Genomic DNA, 26,493 nt, shown 5'->3' on the forward strand with positions numbered 1-26,493 from the left:
TGAAAATGCTCTGCTTCGGTAGCACTAGTTGAATAGTGCTCAGTAATCGCCAATAAATGAATACAGTTCAGAATATGTACCATTTTGTACATACATCTTATACCATTTTGATATATTCTCCTGATTCTCATGTTCTCAATTGGACAGACTTGATTCCACTGCTGTTTGGTGGAGAAATTAAATTTCTCTCCTGGGCTACCATACTCTGCCTTATCCATGGAAATCTTCCATGCTCAACCAGGTAACAAAAAAGTAGCAATGTGGTAAAACTGTAGCAGCAGTACAGAATGCAAGTAATTCTCACCTCTTTTTCCTCTATTTCAAGTTTCTGCAGTCATCTTTTCTCCTCCCCTTTCCTTCAGTTACATCGCTGCAGCATCAACCATAATCTTAACGATAATAACTGCTACTTCGTGTCACTCACAGCAACCTTAAAGACTGGGCAAGAGCAGAACCATTTTTTTTTTTTTTTGCAGATGAAAAAGCTAAAGTGCAGAAAGATCAAGATAATCATTTTTTGTTTTGCTCCTTGTTCAGTTGTTTGTTCACTTTCAATGGGGAACACTAAACAAAAAATAATTTACCTAGAGGACTCAAGTGGACTGAGTGCACACGGGCTTCAACAGCATGTCAGGAGGATCAGTAAGTTTTAGTTCTTGGATAAAGGCTAGGAGCAGAAACAAAGGAAACCACAGAGACTGGAATTTGCCTCTTGAACTAATGTCTATTGATAAATGGTGGGTGTCCTGAAAGAGTAGAGATATAAGATTAAAGTCTGGAATGGTTCAACTCTTGGGCAGGTCTGACCTTTTGTATTCTGTTGTGTGTCTAGAGAAATTTGTAATCAGTTGTTGCTGACTGCCTTGAGATGGTGGGTAAGGAAAAGGTTTAATCCAGCTCATTCTGCTTTTAAGCCAAATCACCCAATTGACACTACTTATAACAGAAAATTTGAAAGAGCAGCAAATTGGTAAGTCATAGATTGTATATAATAAAGCAACATCGTCAATGTGATTTGATTTCTATATTGATTAAATCCTTGAGAGGACTTAAAAGGTGCTGCAAATTCTCACCACACTAACATGTTCATTAAATTTGTTTAACACTCTCTCTTTGCCTACCCCACTCCGATTAATCTCCTTGGTTGGTAAAGGATGGGGTGAAGACAAACAAACATGAAGCTAGTTCTTGTCTCATATATTCACTGGTCATGCATTCCTTTTCAGATACATTCTATCTAGATACAGGCAGAGTATTCTCTCTATAATTTCTATCCAATGAAGAATTTCTCTGCCATACATAGGATCACAGCCCATGTCCTCCCATGCCTGTGGCATTTTCCATTTGCGTTTGCCTTATCTTTCCCCATTGCCCTTGTTCTCTTTCATATCTGCTAATTGTCTGACTCTTCTTTCTCTACCCTCACCCATCTAGCATGGAGTATCAGTTTCCTGTGGCATACTTCTGTTTTGTGACCTGCTTTTGATCCAACATACAGAGAAATCTTAATGAGTAGTAGGCGCTTGAGAAGTATTTGTGGAACCACCTTATGCTAATTATTTTGTAGAACAGTATCTCAAATGATTAACACTAATGTGTTTAAGTGTATTTATTATATACCACATTTTATTATGCATTAAATTTTGATAATGGCTACTTTATCTTGTGATTTAATAAAGTGTTCCCTTTTCATCCTCTGCCACAATTTTAAGTGGCCTGCACAGACATAAATAATAGGGTATAAATAAAAATGAAGGCGAGAGGACAAAGAATAGGTAGTAAAAGAGAGCCCATATAGAATTAGAAGACAAAAATATGTTTTCTGTTTTTCCAATTAGTGGATTATACTCAAAACTTAGAAAAAAGAAAGAAATACATATCTACTACTCCATAGTAACACTAGGCTGTCTGATTTAGAGCCAGGTCTTGTTACTTAGTAGATATTTGCTTAGGGAGTTAACTTCTCTAACTCTTTCTTTTTCTATCGATGATGACATCATGGTTTTGACAGAGGGCGTGCATGTTCTCCATCCCAGGAGAAGGAACACTCATGTGAAGGTGGGAAAAAGGAGAGGGTGGTGCAGAGCTTTGATGCAGACTATGCTGGCTTGCTCCTCAAAACAACCAGCTCCTTATGCTTACTTAGCTTGACTCTCGAAGTATTAATATCATTGCTGAAGATGAAGAGGCCACAAAGGGCTTTTTACATCACATATCTAAGCAGCTCTATATGTTTTTAAAAGGAAAATTCCCCAAATACCATATTTTTCATAATTTTTCTAACCACAAATATGCATTAAAGTGGACTTGTGTTTGGTGTGAAATGTGATGATAAACATACCCTGTATTTAGTGGACATAGTGCTTTCACACATTTTTCCTACAAGCCACTAAACTAATTTACTGTCTTTATTCTGGATAAATGAGATTTGAATCAGCAAGTCTGGGTGGACGATACCATGAATAACAGCCAGCAGGGAAAAAGTGTTGGGCAAAATTATTTTTCCAACTGTGGGAAAAGAACAGGGAAAACAGAATTGTGCTTCTCCTTCATGTTATTTATAACGTGTCCCCCCTTCACTCATAATAAAGAATCAACAACTTTTCCTTAAAGGAGATCATTCCCTCTGAGTTAGTCTCTGGAACTTGCCCTCTGTTTGGGATTCTTTCATGTTTAACTTCTATATCTCATCCTTCCCTATACTGGGCCCCAAACTCTACAAATGTATTTTCTTTGTTCAAGGTGAATTTCTTTCCCCTATCTCATTTCAATTTACTCAGAATTTTTAGTTGAGTTTCAATTCTAACAACTGGGTTAGGGCACATAATTCATGTTATTCTTAGGAACAATTTTATTATTCAAAGGTAAAAGTCAGAGCAGTGATAGAAAATCTATTATGATCAAAGTGATATATATTTTGCAATGATGCTTTTTAAAAGTAGGTATTTAAGAGATAAGAAAGTATATAACTGCTTAATAATATGCTTATGTAATGTGCTATTTCATCACAGTTAGCTGAAATTTCATCAATGCTTACATTTCCATTTATTATTCATGCTTTCGGTTTGCTCAAAGTCAACCTGTTCTTAGAATTTTTCCACAGCTCTCCTTGGTTAAGCTGGCAGTTAGAGCTATCAATATCCAGCTTACTTCATATCTTGACATGATCTAGTTACTGACCATTCATACATTTCTTTGAGAAATATCTTACTTCATTGGACATCATGATAAGTATAGCACTCACATTTTCCTAATACTTCTGTGGCTGTTTCTTCCATGTCTTGAGGTCCTCCTCTTGTGTCTGTATCTTAAACATATACTTTTCTGTGGTGTGCTGTAAACCCCTCTCTTCTCATTCTAGCTGTGCTTAACTATCCATCTCCATAACTGCTGCAATTATTCTGCTGTTTACATTGTCATCTGAGATTTTTCTCCTGGATTCAGAGCTAGTCATTCAACAGATAACAGGCATTTAAACTTTCACCTGCCAAATGGAATGTTCAGTCTTTCGCACCTGACCTCTCTTCCTCTGCACTCTTTGGTGATTCCCATGACTACGCATCCCATTGTCTAAACCAGCATGGTGAACATCATCTAAAATTTCCATATGTGATATCCAGGCACTGCGGACAATTTGTGGAAGAAATTTTAAAAATCATCTTAACACAAAGAATTTTGAAATCTATTATTTTGTAATATGTATTTTACATGAACTTTTTGAATATCCTTCATTCCTATCATATATCCTATTTCCATTTCTGAGACTAGAAATCAGATCACCGTTAAGCTTCCACCTGTTTTTTTTTTTTTTTTTTTGCCCTGGATAACAAACTAACTGCCGTTCCTATCCTCTGTCTTGTTCCCATTGAATCTCCTGTTCCCAGAGTCCTTTACTCTGCTCGAACAATATCTTCCTAGCACACAAACACGATTAAGATATTCCAATTTAAAATTATTCAGTGGCTTCTTAGAAAGTACAATGATGGTTTCCAGGAGTTGAGAGTAGAGGCAAAGGCTTTTGGAGATGTTGGTCAATAGGCACTGAGTTTAGTGAGGCAGAAGAATCTGTAGGCAAGGTAAGTACAGTTAATAATGTGCTGTATATGTACTTAGAGTTTGATAAGTACTTAGACTGCTTCACACATAATACACCCTAAGAAGTCTCACAACAAGAAGTACCTGAGGAGACAGATATTTTAATTGGCGCTACTTAATCATTTCACAGTAATTTTCCATCATACTGTATGCCATAAATATGTATAGATTTTATTTGTCACCTATAGCATAGATAAAAGCAAGCAAAACAAACAAAAACAAAACCAACAAAAACAAAAATCCCAAACAGGCACCATTTAATGACTTGAAATTTTGCTGAGGAAAAAGTCTGAAGTTCAGTCCATAGGCCTTAATGGACTGGTCCCTTGCTTGCCTTTCCAACTGCGCTGCTTTCTTTTTGAGATATTACATATATATATATATTTTTCCCCCTTAAACCTGGTCCTAGTTTTAGGATTTCTGAAAAACTTCCTGTCTTTTAATGCTGTTTCATTTACTTGGTGCATTCTCATCCTTCCCTTGTCTGCTGTGCTCTAATATGTCCATTAATTGACAGTTGAGCTGTCATTCCCACAGAAAGCTTTCCAGGGGCAAAGCGTCTCTCCCACACAAACCCACAGAGTCTAGATCTTCTTCTCGCGTTTGGTCTCCCTTCATTACTACTGCCTGTGGGTTTGTAAGTCCTGACAATGTTGTGTGCCTAGAGACAGAGTCTGAACTATTTATGGTGGAATAGCTCTGTCTTAGTTAGTTCAAGGTATTTAGTAAATATGCATAAAAATAAATAAATAAATAAATAAAATTAGTCAGATTCTGCTTAGTGTTAATACATGTCTATTTATTCACAAATTATGATCAGTGAAATCTTTACAATCTATTGCCAGTGGCTAGAAGACAGGCTATCTTAAATTGAAAAGTAGCAAATATACCACTTAATCTTTAATGAGTATTTATCACATACAGAGTTTGTTCCTGTTAACATGTGAAATTTGTCTTCTGTGTTGTGATGCTTTGTTTTGGACATGACCTGGACATGAGGCAAGAAATGCTATTTTTTTTTATGTAACAAATGAAGAAAATGAGGTTAAGAACATGAAAAAAAAAATTGGTCAGATTCAGTTGGCAGTCCTAGAAATTCATGCAAACCCCATATTCTACCAAAGCCATCCAATAAAATGAATGTCTTTTAAAAATAAATGTGCAGGGATTTGTGTACACAATCTTTGATCAACGAAAATGACCAGGAAGACTGAAATGAGTTGGTTAGTTATTTGCAAAAAAAAAATGTTTTGTGTAACTTGGATGCATGTGACTGGGCAAACAAGATAACTATCCAGATCTCTTGTATTAGATGCTGCAATTTTATTATTTAGCATAAAATGTGAATGCTCAGGTTCATTAATAGTCAAATCCAGAAGCAAATGCAAATACAGAAATATAATAGAAAACCAAACAGCAGATTCTCATTATCTGCTTTTGTTAAAGTCTTTGCCAGTGCTCACTGCTATAAACAAGACTTCATTACAGATTTCTATGCCTGAGGAAAGTGTAGAAATTATTTATGTAATTCTTACCAGTTATTTTAAGCAAAAAGTCTAAAAGACAATAACTTGCAACCGTAAGAGAGGAGTTGGATTCCTGGACTGGTTGCCATATCTACAAAAGCTGAGCCTGTATCATATGACCCAATCACGTCTCTCCAAATATAAGCCTAGAGAAAAGATTTCACCAAAAGACACTCATGATGATGCTCATAGTAGTATGTTACAATCCTCAGGCTGGAACCAGCACAGTGATCACAAACTGTAGAGATTATATTTATAAAATATGATGTACTTAAATAATAGAATATAGCACTCAGCAACAAGAACAAATTAAGGCACAACTTATAACTCTGTGGGTAAATCTCAAAAACATTACTTTGAGCCTGAGAAGTCATGGTTTAATTTATTTAAGGTTCAAAAACTAGTCTAGCTGGTGGATGAAGTCGTAAAGCAGGGGTGCGGTTACTGGTGTTGGTGAGGTGAGGACCGGGATGAGACACAGACATGTTTGCTAGAATGCTGGCGATTTCTCTTATTTTTGTTTCAGGTTCTGGTTACATGCATGTGTTCATGCAGAAGATTCGCTAAGCTATACAAGGACAATGGGTGCATTTTTCTCTATATATGGTATATTTCCACAAAAATATTCTCCCTTTCTCAAAATAAAAATGAAAACAAAGAAACTCTAGAATTCACGTTATCAGCTTAACCATATAAAGAAATCTTCTGGTGTAATGGGAAATATTTATTAAATACTTTTGGAACTTAATTCTGCTAACAATAATATGCCCTCCAGTCACATCAACAAAAACAAATACTTCAATATTGAAAATGTTTGCTCAAGAAACAAATGTGTTTGATAGGAAAACAGAAAATCAGTATTTCCTTTGGCAGGCTCTTATTGGATGGGGCAATGAAACTACTGTCACTGAGTTTGCCTACAAGCTCAGTCTACATTAAGTTGAGAATTTTGTAGACTGGTATTACTTATTCTAATTAGAAGGGCATGGTGTGAGGGCCTAATAGGTTAAACCACTACCTGTAACATTAGCATCCAGTAATGGGAACGGGCTGGATTCCTGGCTATTCCATTTCTGATTCAGTACCCTGCTGATGGCCTAGGAAAAGCAGAAAATACAGCTCAAGTGTTTGAACCTGGCCACCCATGAGATAGACCTGGAAGAACTTCCTGGCTCATGGCTTTGGCCTGGTTCAGCCCCAGTCACTGTGGCCATTTAGGAGTGAACCAGTGGATGGAATCTCTCTTTCTGCCTTTCTCTGTGTAACTTTGCCTTTCAAGTAAATAAACATATCTTCAAATGGTTGAATATGTAAAATGTCACTGTGGATATGGGCCAGCTCCATATAATTCTTTAAGATAATAATAGGCATTTGAGACATTTTTATCTTAGGAATGAATATGGGTTATCAGGTGCTCTATAGAACCATTTTAATCATTAGCTGTTACAGAAGTGTACAATAATTATTGTTTAATACTTAGTTACGTTGCAAAACCCTTATACTTTCTATCGTAGCCAGCATAATAATGGATAATAACGACTATGACAAACATCTCAATGTGCCAGTTATTATAATTTTATAAATTACCAGCAAATTATTGAACATCTCCAAGCAGTTTATGAAGAAACAAATCATTTAAGATAAAGAAGTTTCATTAAAGACAAACTTCAAACTCCTTAAGACTTAGAAAAATTGTTTTAAAAATGCCCCTGCTCCCACTAGATGTGGAGATCCTGAGACAGAGGTAGTATTTTCCCTGGAAGCAACTATATATTAAATTGGTGTCAAAAAATCTTTAAAAATATTAGCTTTCAGGGAAAAACACTTACAATTTATATTTTCTACTTTTAAGTAATATATTCTTACTATGACTCTAAAATCTGTCTAAACCACCATTAGCATTTTAAAAGAACTTTTCTGGTTCTTAGAAACAGAAATAAAAAATACCTGCCAACAGCATTAGGGAGCATAAACATAAAATTACCTGTTATTAAAAACTGAGCACATTTTTCTCAAAGAAATATATTACTCAGCTGTAAAATAGTATGTTTGCCATTCAGACTAATGTTTCAACATTATGGTTCAATCTTCTAAAAAGCTGACATGGAAAATAATGGTGTAATAAACTAATTCATCATAATGTGCAAAAGGAACTGCTAGAATAAATTGTAATAACCTTTCAAAAACTAGCAGCTTTTAAAAGTATTAATTTCTACTCCAGATAATTGGAAAGGACACCTGGGTGGGTAGGCAATATTTTTTATGGGATTGCTCTGTCAGGAGCTCAGATTGTCTCTGGACTCAGCAATGATCATTTAGCACTAAATGACAGTGAATCTTGCAAATGGGTCTTCCTAGATGGTGTTTGCCATAAATTACCAAACTCCACTCCCCTCAAGGTCAACCATATGATAGGGCAGGTATCAAACAGCTCTCACAGAGACCTAGAGTGGTCCTCGGGTTTCTCATAAATGGACAATAGTTGTGTTGGCTGCCATAAAATCAACTTAATGGACCGACAACATAAATTACCATCAAACTTTGACAACACTCCTCCCTAGGAAACAGCTGAAGAATGCTTTTATATCAAAGCTAGGGAAAATGGATAATAATGTGTTTTGCTCTGAAGTAGATCATAAATATTTTTAACAATGTTAAGTGGGGAATGAACTAATATTAGAAGCCACAGTATGTTTTACCTAAACATTAAAAAACAAACAACATCTAAATAATATTAAAGTGACACTTGCTTTCTGAAGCAACCACGATGTACATATTATAGAGTAATGTATGTGTGTGAGTGTATGTTTGTATCTGTGCATGAATCTGGTTTTTATGAAAGACGGTTTCATTTTCCTGACACTATTTTTACTAAGCATAAAAATGCAAAAATAATATTGCATGGGTTCTAATATGTTTTTACTTGGGTAGTCTACTAGGCCACAGGAGAGTGATTCTTGAACTCTGATGCTTCCTTGATTATTAACTCACCTTTTCATTGATTCTGATTATCCATCTATGAAAGTAAAATAGCTGCAATGCAAAGGTATTCAGAAGATACTGGAATTAATCCTTGCAGAAAACATTAAAAAGTCATAATATTAGAGAAGTGCAGTAGTAGATTTATAAAGGTAATCTGCTGTATACTTCGTTAATTCATGGTTTTAAAAACTCAATTTGGTAGAAAAAGCTAAACCAGTAAATTGGAGTTTTGCAGGTAAACTAAACAACATTGTTTAGTTAAATTTTCTTTACTCATCTAATTGTGTGATAATAATGTAGCTTCAATTATTATGGTTGTTACCATTACATAAATACAACATTCTGTCATTTTTATTATGATAGCTTTAATCTCTACCCTAGATTTTGGTGAAAGAAATGCTGTATTAAGTAAAAGCAAGGTTTTCCTTGAATCTAGTAGCATCTCAGACTATCAATATTGTGTACAATGTCTCATGAAATTTATGTACTTTTTAAATTATAAAAAGTCTCAAACAGAATTCAAGCTAGTGCATTTTGCGCCTTCCCCTCACATATCTCCTCACCACTTGCTCTCATGTCTCCCTTTGTGACGTTTCTCACATTTATTTTCTTCCTTCCATTTCTTTCGTTACTTCTGTACAGAAACTTATCACCTTACACTTGAGTTACTGCAGTAGTTGTTTAGTTCTATTCTCCTTCAACCAATATATCCTTCCTTGTCCTGCCAAATTAATCTTATTTAAAGCACTGGTTTAGTTCTTTTTTTTTTCTTTTTTTTTTAAAGATTTATTTTTATTATTTTTTTATTGGAAAGGCGGATATACAGAGAAGAGAGACAGAGAGGAAGATCTTCCTTCCGATGATTCACTCCCCAAGTGAGCCGCAATGGCCAATTGCTATGCCGATCCAAAGCCAGGAGCCTTTTCTGGGTCTCCCACGCGGGTGCAGGGTCCCAAAGCTTTGGGCCGTCCTTGACTGCTTTCCCAGGCCACAGGCAGGGAGCTGGAAGGGAAGCGGGGCTGCAGGGATTAGAACCTGCGCCCCTATGGGATCCCGGGCGTGCAAGGCGAGGACCTTAACCACTGCACCACCGCGCCGGGCTCAGCACTGGTTTAATTCTATCACTCCACTGCTCAAAAATATCCGGTGGCTTCCCATCTCCTGGAGGCCAAAGGACATGGTCTGTAACTAAAGCCAAAGCTCTGCCTACCTGAATATTCTCCTTTCCAGTTTCGTTTTCTCCATTCCCTGGACAAGCCCTGTTGCCTGGAAGACTCCACAAGGACCAGCCTAGCCAGTGCCATCTCTCCTCTGCCAATCCAAAGTTGCCACCTTCTTTTGTGAGGCCTATTTTAATCATCACAGTTTGTGGACAGCACTTTAGCCATGAAGTTGGAGCACTGATTATTTTTTTCTGACATTAGGTGTATTTTATTTCACTTGCTCAATTTTTCATATCTATATATATAGTTGCTTGATGTTTATCTGTGTTCTTTTTCCTTTTTAAAAAAATTCATAACATTATCTGAAGACAGGTATTTTGGGTTCTTATCATCTGTCAATGTTTCTAGCACTCAGTTAAGGAAATAAGGATTTGTTAATGAATGAATGCAAAGTACTCCTCCAGGCTTCTTCAAAGATTAGGAAGAAAGCCATACAGCTGTGTTTGTAACTTGTGGTGTATCAGTGGTGTACACATTTAACGAAGTTTTATTACATCTAGTAAATTCTCTTTCATTTCTAAGTTCTTAAAATGCAGAAATTCTAGACTATAAAATGCAATCTGAGCACATTGAAGGTATAAGGTTAAAGTCTGACTTTCAGATCATCATGGGCAACATTAGAATAAACAAACTAGCATATATTTGTTGAAGTACAACAAACTTTCTAAAAGTTCTATCACAAAGCTCAGCAATTTCTAAATAAAACTGTACTCATTCCTAAAGAAATGAAGAGATGTAACTATACAGCATTCCAGAATAGCTATTTTATAAATCACACATATTTCAGCTTATAGTATTTGGTCACAGAAGGAACAAGGATTTTGAAACTCAGTAAGACCTCAGTTGATGACCGGGTTTTACTCCTTATAAGTTGTGTCATCTTCGTCTACTGGATGCATTTGAATCACACATTTTTCATAAGGCAAATGGGAATAATATTAATTTCCAATTCATTTGGAAAACTTGACATGAATGAACCCTTTTGAGCCATTTATTAGGATAATGGATATAAATTCCTTAGGGCATCTAGTCTAGTGTCTGGCATGCTAATAAATTGTAGCCTATTAATACTTTTTTTGTTATGGGAGTTGTTGTTTTTTTTTTTTTCTATTTAGTTCATAATCTTTTAGCCTCCCTATTAGTTAAACAGCATGGGAACAGAAGTCTAAGATCCTGAGTTTGAACTGTGGCTCTACCACATACTAATTCACTCATGCATTTATTAAACTGCCTAAGCCTTGATTTCCTCAGCTGTAGAAGCAGATGAAAAGAGCCCTCAGGACTGCTGTGAAGACTCAGAATGGTGTGTTTGGAAGTATGTGTGCAGAGCCGACTCTGTGACTGGCCAATGCTGTTGCCATTCTCATGAGTCTTCTACCATGCTTTCATGCTCTGCCAGGTGTTACACAGCACATGCATAGGACCACTTTTTAAACAAAATGAGTACAAATGCTCCCTAGCATCTTTCATTACCTTACAGAAGTAATAATAAATCAGGCTTACAAAAACTATTCTTATAAATAATAAATAATAGTAGTATGACTATAGTTAAAAAGTACATTTTGTAATTGAGTATGACTATGTCCCCTAAAATAATTTTGATGTCTATTTGTTAAATTACTGTTCTCATTATCCTTGCAACCCATTCTGCCATCCAAATGCTTACCAATGAACAATAATGATAAACTAAAAATATTAAAGAAGTTACTAAAACATACACACATGTAATAGTCCTAGGGCTATATCTCTGGAAGGACTTGATGACTAAATTGACTAGATGGATCCCTTGGTCATAAATTCATCTTAACAGCAGATCTTGGGAGCAGAGGCCTCCTCTAGGGAGGCCTTGGCAGACACATAAAAATAGTTTCTTAATTTCTCTCTGAGTTCCAGAATTTTGTTGAAATTCTGTAGTAGGCTAACTATTTTTGTTTAGGTTAAAATGCAAACTTGGATCTTTGCATTTGGTCAAGTGGTTAACAATGGAAGTTAGGCAGTCTGAGTTTAACTGGCAGTTCTAGCTCCTAATTCTAGCTTTGTGGTAATGTACCTGCTGGAAGGCAGAATGTAATAGTTCAAGTAATTTCATTCCTGTGACCCATGTGTGAATTTAGAATTGAGTTCCTCGTTCCTGGCTTTCGTACACAATTGGGGAGTGAATCAGCAGATGGGTGCTCTTGCCCTTTCCCTATTAGGTAGCATTTGAAAATTATCACATAAACAAAGGGATAAAAGGAAATGTGGATCGCTTTTCTAAATCTACATAAAAGTACTATGTCATACGCTGAGATTAATGGCTTATTATAACTCAGTGCGAGTGCAATCAAATTGTTAAGAAATAAAGTCCTTCACAGCTTTGTAAGACAGAGCTGTTTTTTATTATCGTAACTGAAGCATGTGCTTAATAACTCATCAAACACATTTACTTCTCTTCAACATTTATAAGGTCAAATCCAGACATCAGCTACAAGTTGAAGTGCCATTAATTCCTTTGAAAAACAGTTGAGATTGCTTCGCGAAGATTGTTTCATGAAGCACAGGCTGCCGGAGGCTCCTACAGTGTTTCGGGGACTCTGGGAGTGACACGTGACCTTTCAGAGCCATGTATTTAAGTATAAAAGTATTGCATCACTCTAATGTTTCAAAAGAATACCTTTATACAAAGCACCTGGCCCATCTGTAAGATACTGGTTTCCGATGTTTTGTCCTCCCTCCAGTCCTAGATGTAATGATTCTGGCCATTATGTCATTTTCAACCTATTTCATGGGTCACAGCTGCTCAATACTTGAGATCTGAAAAGCAAACTAGACCATGTGGGGCAATGTTTTTTTACAGCTGCTTGTAGAATCCCTACACAGGTGCACTACTTCTACTATTTGGTTCTTGTTTTCTCTTGTTTGCATGCATCTTCTTCAAATCACTTGCCAGAAATTTAAACCCACTTAAAACTGTTTGGACACTTCCCTGTTTCAGTATGTGTGTGTTTACCAGATTCAAAATTATAACTTACATTTTAATACCTGTGATCTTTTCAAAGCAATTTACAAATAAAATATTTTGACTCTCCTAGTAATGTCTGATAGTAATGTGACATGAGGAAGCGGGTACGAGGGCATTTGGTGATACAGCAGGGGTCACCTGCATTAGTGCCAGGGTATTTGCCTGGTGAATCTGAGTGCTGGGCTCACTGCACCCTCCTCATTACCACCTTGTTTACTTGGAGTTAAGTTAGATTTGTTACAAATTTTTGTTAGGTTTCAGTGCTAGTTTAACCTGTTAACTGCATCTTAGCTTTCTCCTTTCTAAATGGGTGTAACAATACCTCCTTACGAGGGTTATTTTGAGGATCAAATGGAATGATATGTGTAAAACAAAAAACTCAGAACAATGTTAAGTGTTGTTTCTTCCCTCTTGGTGCTGCTTCACTTTATAGTATGTCCTTTAAGTCTACTGAGGTTATGAGTAGGGTGGTAAAATCTAATTTCACCAAGAATCCATCAGTCTTCCACTACACCGTAGCACAGCATCAAGTGGGTGCAGATGTACCAATGAAGCAGCAGAAGCCAAGAAACTTCACATGTAACAAGAAAAGATGTATCATTTTCAGATAATAGGGTGATTCTAATGGGATGAGTAGATTTTTGTAAATTACCCCAAATAATATCAAACAGAATTTTAAATAACTTTAAAAATTATTTCATATAAAATTCATAGTTCATTCTCAAATTGCATATTCCATCAAGTCTCAAAGTGTTATAGTTTGTAGACAATGATACTGATTCCACCACCCTATACCATTATACAGAAGGAGAGAAGGAGGGTAGAAAGGCCAAACACACCGTGAACCAAGGCATATGAGTTTACCAATATGCTTTGTTTCCATTACTTGAGTTACCAAGATGATAAAATATCCTAGGATAAAAATGGCTATTTGATACCTTCTTCCCTACTCCTTGAGTGAAATTTTCACTTCTATAGCAGCATTCAATCCTGATGACCCCTGCAAAAGGTAGCTATTGATCTACTGATTGCATCCTATTTGGATTATGTATGGAAATGAGAATTTATAGCCAACCAAACACATTTCATGTGGAAATATTTTTAAAAGGTTAAACCAATCAAAATCAGCATGATTTATCTTAAAACTATAGGAATGGAGGAAATTAACTTTCACCTTCTCCAGTAACAGCTAATACTGGCACAGGTATAGGATTTGAAACACAGGATGAAGCAACCCAAGGTTCAAGATTAGGTCTCTCATTTTATTCCGCCTCCTCTGAAGTTTTAAGCTTGACTTCTTAGACCCAGTTATGTTCCCGATTTGAGAATGAGGATGATGCCATCTGCTTTACAGCATTACTGAGAAAAACAGTTGAAATGGAATGTTCCTGTATATATAGTAATCAACAGGTAATAATTTTTAAGTGTTTAACATGTATTAGACACCATTCTAAACCCTTTTATATTTATTAACTTAGTTATCAACTTAGTCTTCACAACAATCCAATAGAATGGTATAACTATCTCTAATTATCTCCAGTTTAGAAACAAGGATATTAAAACACAGAAAAATTTAACCAAAAACTTTTTCTACAGCACCCAGCCAGCAATCAGCTAAGCATGAGTCAAACCCAAGCGGACTGGATCTGAGTCCATGCTTTTCCGACCTGTGCTGCCTCAATACATTACAGCTGCAACTCCTTATTTCTTCTCTCATTGGACTCCGCTGTACAGAAGTACACTACATTCTAGAAACAAGCAGCTGTCAAACTAATACCATAGAATACATGGATAAACAGAGAAAGTACAACATGACGAAGTTTGTCAAATACCAGAGAAGAACTGATTTGGTCTTAGGTAGCTAGTTCGAGGTCAGGAGTTTGGAAGTCACACCTCCAATGCTTAGGTAATCCTTTCTGCCCATTTGTGAGTTAATTACATCACCTGAAACTTGAGGGTAGGCTGTGTTAGATTGCTGCATAACCACACCCCTCTCAAACCCGCATAAAAGCCTGTGAAGGAGAGGGGCTGGACCTCTCTTTTCCTTGCCTGCTTTGTATCCAACTGATCTCTTGCTTCCTGTGGATGGACTCTGAGGAATGAGGTAGCAATCTTTCTCTCTTATCCTTTCCCTTTCTGGCCAACTCTCCGTGAACATGGCCCACATTTATCTGTGTTCTTCACAGTCTAAATAAACTTTACCACTTGCTTATGCTGTGTTGGTGTCTGTGCTTAAAATGTTTTTTTAAGTAAAAAGCAAGAACATAGAAAATAATATTTGGCAAAAAACCTAGACCACAACAGAATAGTCATAATACTAGAGTTTTGGAAGCCAAAATACAATGTGTCTGATGAGAGCAGCAAGAGTTTGTAATGTAGGTGGAACTTGACTTTGGTCTTGGAGGATAAACAACTAAATCCAATAATGAATTATGAAAGTGACTTCGAATTTCAGGGACAGCAAAGAGAGGGGATTTCTCTTCAGAAAGTAAGAATCCATTGTAGTAACAACTTTGTTTTTTTTTTTTTTATAAGAACAGTATGACTAAGTGTGAAGCAGTGTAAAATTTTTAAATTTTTAATTTTTATTAATAAGCACAACAGACTTTCTGTATTTCATAGATAAACTCTAAGAACACAACGATACCTCTCCAACACCTTCCCTCAATCCCCTTAAATGCCCAAGTGCTTGGAGGGAATACCTCCTGCTGGATGGCAAGCGGGCTGAGTGGCTTGAGAACGTGCATGTTTGTATGTACCTGACAGGTCATGCTAAGTGCTGCTTTGAAAGGGTAGATGAGCTGGCAGGTGTAGGAGCAATTGTACAACACTGACAGATTCAGAGAATGCCAAGATCACGCTGAAACCTTTAGTCAACATACCTACGTTTAGACACTTCCCAAATATTCCAGCGGTGACTATCTGGTTGGTGGATATCCCATGGCCTCTCCTCACCTCAGTTGTCCTTTTGGTTTGCTTCTTTCTTCTGAGCACCTGATGGTAGACAAGTGATTTGATAATTCAACTTTGACAAAAGTTTTTGCTTCCCCTTAGTAGCTGTGGCTAAAGATTTCTTGTAGGAATAAGTGTGGATGATAATAACTTTTGTTTTAATTATGTTTTTGGTACAGGACTCTGTAATAATTTGGTATAATATATGATACCATGTTATGTTCACAATTGAAAATCTAATTAATAAGCAATAGCCTGTTGATAAAGAGCAGAACTTGCTTCTGTACCATTAATTAACCTTGATCTGAGATGGGATTTTAAATTGGGAGTTAACCACACATAATAATCTTAAGACAGAACCTCATTTTGGATCTAAATGCCAAGGGTTTGGGGAGAGCCCTTTGTATGGTTTTCATCAAAATAAACTTACTTTTAAATTCCGTTTTCCATGAACTTTTTGGAGTGATACATATATCATTAGCAGCAACATATATTCAATGACAATACCAAAAAAAGATTGTTCTAGTCGAAAATCACCCAGAAACCCATCTTTCATTTGGCATCATAGTACATAAGTGCAAATGGGGTGCCAAGCAAACATACACACACCTCTTTCATGAAAAGAAAAATGACTTTAAATTTATAATACTTGGCTACTAGCCAGTTACTTAATCCATTGTATCACTTCTTTGATTAACATACTTTTATAAATTACATGCAATTCTTCTACTTGTGTCCTTGTCAGCGGTTCACCTTGCATCCTCCACATTATCCACCGGGTATTAGAAAATTTATAGGAAAAACTGTATCCAAATTCATTGTGTCCACACTTTAGCCACAAAACTGCCTTAATTGCTTGTGAGACTTTCTTGGGATATCATAATTCTGTTGACATTTTTATTTTTGAAAGGAAAAAAATAAGGTTTCAGTTATTCCTTTTTCTTGATTTGTCTGAAATATTAGAGAATTACATTCAAAGTTTCCAAATAAACAAAAAATATTATAATTATGAATAATTAATTGCAAAACTCAAGAGGGTCCTCAACATTCATTATACTGTAGAACTCATTCCCTAAGGTTAGAACCTCCAATTAGTTTAGTTTTTACACAAGAAAAATGTGACAATCACTAATTGTATGTATTTAGTTAAAGGAATAAAACATGCTAACTTGCCTATCAATCACCCTCTCTCACTCAGCAGAGGCATTATTCTCTTAGATTCTGAATATTTGCACTAATTCCAAAACATAGGAAAGCAACAGATAATAAAAAACACACTGTCTTCAAAGCTATGAATCAATGAATTTCATTTTATGAACTATTCTGATCAGATTAAAACAGAAATAACACATAATTTTAACAATAAAGTTCATTCATACTTTATTAACTTTATCAGCTAAGTGTATTTATATAGCTTTAAGTGTATTTATCAATACACTTAATTAATTTGAAAACATTTATTGTCACTTTGTTAGATGAAGTTGCATTGTATTATGTTAACCAGTTGATAAAAACCATACATTCAAATTCATTTATATATTATTAGAATGTTTAGAATATCCTAGCATTTCTAGTTTATAAAATTAACATTTTTTAGTGTTATTCCTTATTATTCTTAAAGCTATAAAAATTTAAAAAATTAAATCACAAAATTACTTGGTCTTTCTTCCTTAGAATCTTCTACCTAAAACACAAAATTTTTCTTTTTTACATAATATTTTCTTTGAGGTAATAAAAGGTATTTGAGCTGGAGTTCTTCTTGGATTTTTCCAGAGCTGAACTGTAAGTAAGTTGAAAACTAATTTAAATTTAGTAAATACAGTTTTGGATATTAAAAAAAAAACTGCTGTAAAACAGATTTGTTTGCTCTGGTTCAATATCAGATTGGCAGCCATGACCCAAGAAAAGTTTATATTTTACTAGCTGCTACATTTGGACACATATTTAGCTTCCATTTAAGTAGAAGAAAAAAGTCATTAGAAATGTGGTACAGTGTGAGTTCAGGATGATAAATCTCAAGTTACCAATGCCACTTTTAATGATTAGTTGCCTAAGCTTTGTATTTAATTAAAATGCTTGCTTTAAATGCTTACATTTAATTTAAACATGATTAGTTAAAAAATGCTAGTGCCTCATGCATTTTGAAATTAATTATAAATTAGCTCAAACACTGCTGCAAAATTCTAACATTAAAATATATCAGGATCAATTTGCACCTTTTGTTTCTTTCGGTAGTGGACTCATGAAGAATTGTTTACATTAAGTACCACTGCTGGGCCTCTGGCATAGCAAATGTGCAATAGAGTCAAATATTGATACATCCTTGACATTTCCTTTGCACAAAAGATATATGCTTTAGCCTTCCAAGCAATAATAGTCCATAGTAAGGGAATGATTGCTTAAACTTTAAAGGGATCTAAGTTTTAGAAATTAATTTTGACCTTAATACAGTCAAGAGAAACTCCTATTTTAGCGGATGATTCATGTGTATGTAATGATCAGTGTAATAAAATTTCCTGAAGGAGTTCAATAAATGTAATCAAAAAGTATTTCAGGGAAAGGTTCTCATTTTCTCTCGTGTTTAAACAAATGGATGGTCTGTACACATAGTAACCAAGTGAGGGGTGGGAGAGAAATGAACCATAGAATACCAGGATATTTTCAAACAGTTGAGTAGCTATCTGTAAGGAACTTCCTGCTACAGTGAGTGACAACATTCATGAATATCCTCCAACCTCCAGGAGGATTGGTGGGAAAATCTGCTAAGCCATGCATGTCTTGTCTATCAGTTATGATTGCTACCCCTTAGGTAGTATTAGACACTGAACTAAATGCCTGATGAAGTGGTTTTAGCCCCATTTTACAGATGGATGAAATCAAGCATTGGGAGGCAAAGGCACTAGTCCAGGCTCTCATAATGATCAAATGGTAGAGGTATCACTAGTCTCTGAAATTAGCTAGGACATTTGCACTACTCTCACCAACAGCCCTCAGGCATTTTAGCTGAGAGCAGATGATAAAAGAAGGCTGAGCTTATACATCAAGTCAAGTTGTGCAGGACATTTCTGCTCACACTACCACTACTGTGAGACATGCTTTTAATCTATATATTAACTGCCATCTTCTTCTATTTCCTGTGATTGTTTTCCCTGATTCCCATCTAGAAGATGGACCTGGATGAATTCTCTGCAAAGAACATGGATACATGCAAATAATACCTCTTCTACTTAGATAAAGCGATATTAGATTGTGATCACAGTCAATCATCCATTGATCTTTAACATTTCAGTTTCAGTCATTGAAGTCTGGACATCCTCAGAAGACCCAAAGTGTCAGAATCATCAGAGAGCAATCCTAAGGAGAAACAATTGTTTGAGGAACAAGCAAAGGTGACATACAGATACATCTGCTTGGTTAATCTTGCTAAGGCCTTTAAATACTGCCTGTTTTTCCATTCTATTCAGGCTACTGTCTTCCTCTAGGCCAGACGATTTAAAAATTATTAGGGAAAAAAACTTCTTGAGAAACTAGTTTGAGATTTTAATTTGGTATTTCATCTGCAAACAGTGAAATGCAGTTAGCTGCAGCAAGTGTTCCTAACAGATAAGGGAAATGTTGCTTCACATATAATTGCATTGAGTCTGTGGTAGACACAGCCAAGCACGACATCATCATGCTATTAGAAGTGCTGGTACGACTGAAAAGAATCCATTCTGAATAGGGTCAGAGTTACTTTTATTTTACTTCAAACCAGGGTTATCATGGAATAAAACTGATAATTCTTTTGAGGAAACATTTTTGGAATACAAAAAATAGTAATAAATGGTAAATGAAACTGACAGTTGTGACTGGCAGTGAGTTCAGGCATTTTGTGTTCTTTTGTGTTTGCTTTGGAATGTTAAACAGGTTGGGTTAAAAAAAAAACCATTTTATTCAGAGCATTCTCCCATGAAAGCCCTCTTTGACAAAGTGTCATTTTTTGATATATTAGTACATGTCTGCCCACATTTTATATTCAAAGAAGGCAAGCAATGTTTTAACAACTTTTGACAAGCATGGGGAATTAAACTTCCACAGGATCAACTCTTTTAATGTAACACTATAGCCTATTTTTTATTTTGTACTTCTTCATGGTCGACCACAACATTTTTAATTCTGTCAACTTATGGTTGAAAAAAGTACAGCGAAACTAAGGATTAGTGAAAAGAATAAGAAAACTCAGCACATCAATAAAATTTGTAACTTTTTAAGAAAAAGACTACACATATAGCACTAAGTGAATTATAAATGGAGAAGTGGAAATAGTCAAAAATGTCTAACTAAAGAGGGAAAACTTTGAAAAAAGATGACATTTAATATGTTTTTATGAATACAAGCAGAATGGATGTCAGGTATGTCACAGGCACCATTCTAAGGAGATAATCACGCCAAGCTTGAAACTGAGTCGAAGATACATACTTACACTGGCAACAATGTGGATGGATTGAAGTGAGACAGAAAAGGGTCATGGAGTTCCATTCTAAACAACTCCAGTAGCTGCAGGTCATGCTGCTGTGCAATTATAATCTGAGACTTTTCAGGGGGATGCTTTTTGAGAAAACTTTCTAGCCGGAATAGGATACATTTGAAATCAGTACCAGTTAGTGGGACAGAGAAGAGGAGCTGGAAACAGGCCATCTAATGAACACTGTCATTAGATAGTGAAGAGCTGTAATAATCAATATATCTCCAAAAGTGCCTTAAATCTAATGAATCAGCTGTGCATCAATAAATTATTGATCATGATGAATTTGGATAATTGGTTCAGGTTCTTTATCTCCCAAATTCAAGGAAGTAAATGAAGTCCAATTTCATTAGTTGACCCCCTTCTACCAGTTCCGAAATAAAAAGGGCATTTGTAAGGATCGCTCCAAATAATCATATGGCTATGGCTGTTTCCAATATTTCACAGCAGCTTTGATGGAAGGAGAGTGGATTGCTGTTTCAGGGAGGGTGCAGAGGGGAAAGACCTGGCAAGAGAAGGAGCCACCTGCAGAGAGATGAGTGGGACCTTCATTTTCAAAACTGCCACAGCAGTGCTTTTCCCAAGGCAAGATTAAAACACAGTGAGATTTTGGAATGCTATCCTCTACTGCAAAAGTAAAAGAAAATGAATTTTTGTTCCCACATAAATTACTTAACACAGCTGTTCCTAGTTTTACAGATTAGTGCTGGAACTGATGCATCATTCTATATAAAAGAAATTCTTTTTATGTATTTTCTAGTTTTCCGCATTCAGTTGTTGACTCAACTTTCATGTGTTATTTTGAAATGTATTGAAGTATTTCACCAGGAACACAGAAAGAGATGTTTTCACGGGTTCTTTTCTGGGCGTCCTGGGGCCATGATGTGGATAACGGCAGAAAACCATGTCAAAGACAATAGTAATGATGAATAAATTATAGCACGGTATGTACAGTCTCCACTGAAGAAATAAATTTGTTTTACTAAACTGCACTTTCAACAATATTTTGTCAATAACTGTTATCCTTACGCCCTCTTCTTTCTAAATGCTTCTTTATTGCGAATCTCATTTCAAAAGTGTGCTTAAAATTGATTTGGGAGGATTTTAAGTTCTCCACACTCTTTTCAGGCAATATACTTTTTATCCGCTCAGCAGAAACAATGTGAAAATACCTGTCCCAGTAATTTGAAATGTCTATCATCCACCAAATCATACATAAATGATCCATGGTTGCAATGTAGTCCTTGAATGAAGGACTTTTCTGTGAAAAATATAAATGCTGTGAAAAATATAAATGGGCACTATTGAAGAAAAGGCCACTTGTATCATTTGCAGAAACTTGCAGTTTTTATGTATGTCTTTAATCACAGCCAAGGGAATATTTTCAACATAACTAATTTTGCTTTTCATTCACACAGAGTTGTATACATATGCAAGCCTCCTGACAGGTATAGACAGCATTCAAATAAGCTCCATGGGGCTGCGGATGTAAGGGGAGTCAGATTAGCAACAAAGCCTTTACTGAATGCCTACTCAGGGTAAGTGATATAACCCAATGCCACCTCCACTCCTTCAAAATAACCATGGGAAGTTATACTTATTAAACATCTATTGGTTTCATAAACAGCTCAGAGACAGGATCTCGGCTGTAAGTCTATTTTTATGTCCTAAATACCAACTCTTTTCAGTGGTTTTAGCTTACATTCCAGTCTTTTCCAAGAACCTGTATGCTCCCCAGGTGGTTCCATTGTTTGAGCAGAGGTGAGAATTCTGCTCTAAAGCTACCTTCTGCTGGATTTTCTGACAAAAGCTCTACCCATGTCAGGCTTTCAGTTATCAGTGCAATTTGTATTTACCTCAGCAGCTTAATCCTTTCATCAGGGTTTGAAAATTGCTCCACATTTTCTCTGGTGCCTCCCCTTCAACTTCTCAGAATTCTAATGCAATTCCACTGGAGTCCGAATGTGAAGTCTCATAGATTTTTAAATCTTGATTCAAGTAAGCAAGGATATATCAAAACAATATGGGCAGTTACTATGTAAAACAACAACACTTGACATGGTCAGGCCTTTTGAAATGAGGTTGTAGTTTATAGCATATGAAGGGGGAGAGAAACATGTACTGATATTCACACATCTTCCTCTTTTAAGAACCTATACGTGGCCTGGCACAGCAGTCTGGCGGCTAAATTCCTCGCAGTGCATGTGCTAGGATCCCATGTGGGTGCCAGTTCTAATCCCAGCAGCCCTGCTTCCCATTCAGCTCCCTGCTTGTGGCCTGGGAAAGCAGCTGAGGATGACTCAAAGCTTTGGGACCCTGCACCCACATGGTAGACATAGAAGAGGCTCCTGGCTCCTGGTTTCAGATCAGCTCATCTCTGGCTGTTGTGGCTACTTGGGGAGTGAATCATCGAGTGAAAGATCTTTCTGTCTCTCCCTTTCTCTGTACATCTGACTTTACAATAAAAAAATGTAAATATTAAGAAAAAAACCTACGTGAATATAAAGATGACCTGAAATCACTCCAGTATTCCTAATGATTGACTTCGTTAAAGAGTATATGCAATACTCAGCTCAAATATATCTGACCTGATTGCTCCTGCTGAGGTAGAACCTGTGTTTGATGGTAGTATGGCTAAGGCGGACAATATACAACCTCCACAAAGTAGCAAAAATCTTTTACTTTTAATAGTTACATAAAAAATTGTTTGATTCTGTATGTAAGGGAACCAAAAGACTCTTAATATAAAGAGACTATTAGAATGAGCAGGAGATTTGGGCAAAGTTGCAGAATATAAAATCAACTCACAAAAAAATCAATAGTCTTTGTATAGAGAAACAATTCCATGACTTAGAAAGATCAGTCCCATAGCTGTATAAAAATGTAAATACTTTAGAATAAATGTGAGGAAATCTCTACAATGAAAACTACAACCCACTAAAGAAAGAAGTGGAAGACATCAAAAAATGGAAAAATGATTTCATGTTAATGAATTAGTAGAATTTAATATCATCAAAATGTCCATATTACTAAGATAATTACAGAATCAATATAATCCTAATAAAAAATACCTAAAACATTCTTCTCAGATCTAGAAAAAAATGATGCCAAAATTCATATGTAGACACCAGAGGTCCTGATTAGCTAAAGCAACGAATCAATAAAAACAAAGCAGCAGGAACTACAATACCAGACTTCAAGACATATTACAGGACAGTTGTAATCAAAACAACCTGTTCCTGGCACAAAAATACATACAAATATCAGTGGAACAGAATAGAAATCCCAACAATGAATTCACAGATCTACAGCCAACTCATTTTTGATAGGTAAACTGAAATCAATCCAAGGGAGAAGCTCAACTCTTCAACAAATGATTCTGAGAAAATGAGATCTACCTGTGAAGAAGTATGAAACAAACCCCTAATCTTAAATCTTACACAAAAACTAACTCTAAATGGATCAAGGGTCTAAATCGATGACCTGATGTCATTGCATTACTAGAGGAAAACATTGGGAAAACTCTGCACAGCATAGTTATAGGCAAAGAGTTCTGGAAAAGATTACAGAAGTACAGGCAATTAAAGCAAAAACACATGAGAGCGCATCAGTGTAAAAACCTACTGCGCATTAAGCAATCTGTCAAGAAAGTGAAGAGGCAGCCAACAGATAAGGAGACAATGTTTGAAAACGGATAGAGGATTAATACACAGGATCCATAAAGAGCTCAAGAAACTGGACAGAAAAGCCAGATAATCCAGTTAAGAAAGGGACAAAGGTTATGAGCAGGCAAAGTTCAAAGGTTTAAATATAAAATTACAAAGCAGACATATATAAAGATGCTTAGGATCACTAGCCATCAATGAAATGCAAATAAAAAACCACAATGAGCTTTCACTTCACTGCAGTTAAAATGACTACCATTCAAAGATAAAAAAAACCAATGCTGGCAACCCTGCATAGGGAAAAAGGTGCTGTTGGGAATGGCAGCTAATACAAACATCATGGAGGACAGTATAAAGATTTTTCAGAATTCTGAAAACAGAGCCACCATTCTAGCCAGCCATTCTAATCCTGGGAATTTTGCCAAATAAAGTAAAATTGGCACATTAGAGAATAATATGTGCACCAATGTTTATTGTGGATCAAATCACAATAGCTAATATAGGGACTCAATCCAGATGTCCATCAATGGATGCCTGATTAAAGAAAATGTGTTATACACACACACACATACACACACACACACACACACAATGGAATACTACTCGGCTATACAAATGTAAATTCCATCTTTTTGCAAAAAAATGAATCAACTTGAAACCATTATGCTCAGTAAATAAGCCAACCTTCAAAGGACAAACATCGTATGTTTTCCATGATCTGTGGTAACTAATACACAGAATAGAAAAATTAGAATTTATTTGAGTGGAACTGATATTTTGAAATTTATCAATACTTATGAGAAACAGTAGGGACTTCTTTTCCATATACTAGTTTTGAATGTTAATGGAGTGTTAAACCTGTGATTATGAAGTGAACTGAAACCATGCCATTATAAAAATGTAAAGAAATTTAATAAATTGCATATTTTATTGGCAAAATATTATCAAACCATATTTGCTTTTAAATTATTTTTTGTGCAATTATCACCTAGAATACTGCTATTACTATAGTTATTGCAAATTTTAAAAACATAAAATTTAACTTGTATTTCAAAAGCAATGTCAATGTGTATATTTGCCTTTCTCAAGAGGAGATGTAAATGCAGTAAAAACCGTAAATATTGCAGAATTATAAGCTTCCATATATGCACATACTGTATAATGTTCTACACAAATACATCAATCTTCTCAAATGTAAATTATTTCCATTCACTGCCAGTATTTTATTGGCTTCACAAGAAGAAAGTAAACAATGAAGTTTTTACTTTGAAACACATGTCTAGAATCTCTTATGCTAATTATGAAAGAAGTGTTTCTTTTTTATAATAGTCTGCTGTTTAATAGGCTATATTTATTTTGCACTTTAAATGTACATATATATACTTTAAAAGAGATATCAGTATAATCATACATTTTCTATGTATGATAAACTTGTAGGTTTCCTGAAATAAGAAAATATTCATGTAATAGAGCAAAAAATGCACATTTAAGAACTGATATAGAAAAAAATAAAGCTGTTCAAATATGAAAAATTTTGGCATACGTCCATTTGATTTCAGTATAATTTTTTTTAACATATATTTATTTTTATTAGAAACCCAGACTTAGAGAGGAGGAGAAACAGAGAAGATCTTCCGTTGCTGGTTCAGTCCCCAAGTGGCTGCAATGGCTGGAGCTGAGATGAGGCTGACCCGAAGCCAGGCACCAGGAGCCTGGAGCCTCTTCTGGGTCTTTCATGCAGGTGCACAGTTTCAAGGTCTCAGGCTGTCCTTGACTGCTTTCCCAGGCCACAAGAGGGGAGCTGGGTGGGAAGTGGGGTGATGGGATATGAACCGACGTCCATATGGGATCCTGGCTAACAAGGTGAAGACTTTGGTCACTTGGCTACCGCACCAGGCCTGATTTCAGTATAATTCAAGTGCTTTCTAATTTACTACAACTACTTGTTCATTTGTATTTTGAAAAAAAAAACCATATTTTTCTTGATTTTTTCAAGTATACAATGATATTCAGCTTATACCAGTGCTTCTGTAAGTTGTTCCATCTTTGGATTATGATGGTTCTTAAAATTTAATGTGAAAACAATTAAAACTAAGTTTGTTTGGTGCAAATTCAGTTGAAATCTATGCATATGTCACAAAATGAATTTTCCATGAACTCTTTGAAGACACCATGTATACAAACTAAGAAAAAAAACCAGAGGATTTTAAAAACATATTTATTTGAAAAGCAGTGTTAGAGAGAGGGGGAGGGGAGACAAAATTTCCATAGACAAGTTTACTCTTCAAATGGCTAAAATGGCCAGGCCTGGGCCAGGCTGAAGCTGTAACTCCATCCAGGTCTCCCATACAGATGACCGTGGCGGAAGTATTTGAGTCATCGTTCATATCTTTTCCAGGCCCATTATCAGGAAGACGGATTGGAAGCAGAACAGTCAGGGCTCAAACTGGCACCATATGGTGACAGCTTACCCCACTATGCCATGACATTCCCTCTCAATAAAACACCATTCTAAGGCGATAAAACAACGACCTGTTGTAGCATA

General features: G+C 35.8%; 1 protein-coding gene across 2 annotated transcripts in view; it reads right to left on the reverse strand.

Annotated features, from left to right (window-relative positions):
• HS3ST5 (heparan sulfate-glucosamine 3-sulfotransferase 5) overlaps positions 1-15,823 on the reverse strand; it is a 107,895-nt gene extending 92,072 nt beyond the window's left edge. Inside the window, exon 1 of one of the 2 annotated variants that reach the window (XM_040979986.1) lies at positions 15,714-15,823. The gene's annotated coding sequence lies outside the window, so the exon portion shown is untranslated. Of the gene's footprint in view, positions 1-15,709 lie in introns of both variants that reach the window. The other variant, XM_040979985.1, reaches the window with a different exon arrangement.
• Between the last annotated feature and the right edge of the window lie 10,670 nt (positions 15,824-26,493).

The sequence above is a fragment of the Ochotona curzoniae genome, unplaced genomic scaffold, assembly GCF_017591425.1.
Source record: "Ochotona curzoniae isolate NIBS_2020 unplaced genomic scaffold, NIBS_Ocur_1.0 contig_3368, whole genome shotgun sequence".
NCBI classification, from domain to species: Eukaryota; Metazoa; Chordata; class Mammalia; order Lagomorpha; family Ochotonidae; genus Ochotona; species Ochotona curzoniae.